Here is a 2,363-nt window from a genome sequence, read left to right as displayed (position 1 = left end):
GTTGTATAAGTTGGATGGATGAGTGTATTGGTTTGGGCCGACATAGTTGGCTTCTTCCGCTTCTTGATCAACCATGTACATACCCGATTGAACTTGCGCTAAATTGTGATCTTCCACAGCAGCTACTTGTTTGGCATTGGCGAGTTGGACCTTTGTCTCAGCAAGGTCGGCCAGCACCGCCTTAAGAGCTGCGTTCTCTCCCACATCACCTTTCACTGAGCTTCTCTTACTGAACTCATTGGACGTATGGCTGCGTCCCTTGGCCAGTTTTGCAATTGTCACCTCTAACTCTTGGAAAGGGATGTCATATATGTCACCTCCACATGCTGCATCAATCCAGGACCAAGTATCATCCTTCAACCCATGGATAAAGATGGATAGAAGGTAGTCTCTTTGCATTCCATGGTGAGGGCACATTCTTTGATATTCCTTGAAGCGTTCCCATGCATCATGGAGATTCTCTCCATCCTCTTGCACAAAAGCATTAATCCGATTCCTCGCATGTTGAGTCTTGGTAGGGGAGTAGTATTGCATAAGGAATTGTTCTTCCATCTCACCCCATGTCGAGATAGAGTTTGGCTCAAGAGTGTAGAGCCAATCTCTAGCTCTCTCCGTAAGTGACTAGGGGAAAGTTTCAAGGAACACGTCTTCAAGAGTAATCCCCGGTCCCTTCTTGATTGCCTTACAGTTCATCTTGAAGTTCGTAAGGTGAACATTCGGGTCCTCGTTTGGTCTCCCACGGAAACTCATGTTGTTGAGCATTTGGATGCATTGCGGTAGGAGTTCAAGTTCTTCTAATGGTCCCCGATTTATGCATGATAGCAACTGAGTGTGCTTCGGTTGTGTTTACGTTCAAAGCGTTCTAGGGGCTGCTTGAGCTGGACCTCTTTGGGCATTGGCCCCTCTCAACAGCTCTTTGGCCATCTCGGGTTGTTCTCTTCGAGCGTTGTTTTCTCTCAGCATTTCTTCGGCCATTCCCCACTGTCTTTGCTGTCTCCGAGCGAAGCGTAGAGTCCTTTCTATTTCGGGGTCGAAGATGAGTTGATCTCTACCGGTTGTGCTTCTTGTCATGCACCGAAAGAGCTGCACACCAAAGAGACAAAACGAACCGAAAGTGCTGTGAAACGGTTATGACGCAAAGTAATCCAAGCAAGAATCCAAGCAATGGTGATCTAGCAAAAATCTAGACTAACACGAAAACGCCTAGTCCCCGGGAACGACGCCAAAAACTTGATGCGCACGCACCGAGTCTTATATTTAATACCCGATTCGTACCACTATCCGTAAGTATACGGTAGTTGTAGTACCGGGGTCGAACACGAGGATTAGGATGTATTATTCTATCTCTAAGCTAGATTAGGTGGTCAAGTAAAAATATGGGTTGTGGTAAGCGTCGGAATACAAGAAAGCAAGTAAAATTAACGGTTTGTAAAACGATGGTTTTAGGCGTTGTAGGTTCAGGATCCCTCATGAATCGCATGTATGGTTAGTGATGCTACAATGTCTTAGGGTCTATCTCCAATTGGGGGTTTCAAGCACTTCTTCTAGAGTTTGTCTCTCCCGAGCTTAAACTCACTACCTAGAGAATCGATTTACCCATCTTCCAATGATCTAAATGATCTCTAGATGCATTAATGTACCCTATCATAAACCCTAAGCAAGCTAAGCCATTTCTCAATGTGAATAACTCACTCATTTGATATTTGGTTCCAAACATCATTCCCATATCCCTATGATCAATGTGTTCTATGGTCATATCAATTAGGGTTTCGCCCAAATTAATAGCATTAAGCACAAAACATCAAACCAATAGAGAAAAACTCAAAGACATCATAGATTAAGCTTAGGTATCCATATAAAAGTGTGGATCCCTCACCCACAACAAAGTCACTACTTCATAACTAGGGTTTCAAAACAGAAAACAAAATGAAGAAACATGGAAAAGGAGAAGAAATGCTCAAGATGGTCTTCAATGGTGGTCTTCTTCTTCTCCTAGCCTCCTTGATCTCCAAAATCCCTCTTTTTCCTCTTCCAAGTCAAGTCTCTCTCCAAAGTGTGTAGCCCCCTTTCTCTCTCCTCGAACTCCCCTTTTTATGAAAGTTCAGAATTAGGTTTTCTCCTCAAAACACGGGCTTTTATTTTTTGGGCCGATTTTGATTTAAGGCGGTCGCTCATTTTTTGGGTGGATCGCTCATTTTTCGGGCGGGTCGTTCATTTTCCTCCGCACACGTGAACATCAAGCGACCGCTCATAAAATGAGAGACCGCTCATACGCCGAGCGACCGCCCATAAAATGGGCGGATCGCTCATTTTCTCTGAGCTTCCCGAGCCTTCTCGAATTCTTGTTCTTCCGTGCCCGCTTC

Source organism: Tarenaya hassleriana, unplaced genomic scaffold (assembly GCF_000463585.1).
Source record: "Tarenaya hassleriana unplaced genomic scaffold, ASM46358v1 Cleome361, whole genome shotgun sequence".
Taxonomy (NCBI): Eukaryota; Viridiplantae; Streptophyta; class Magnoliopsida; order Brassicales; family Cleomaceae; genus Tarenaya; species Tarenaya hassleriana.
This window is presented reverse-complemented; position numbering follows the sequence as displayed.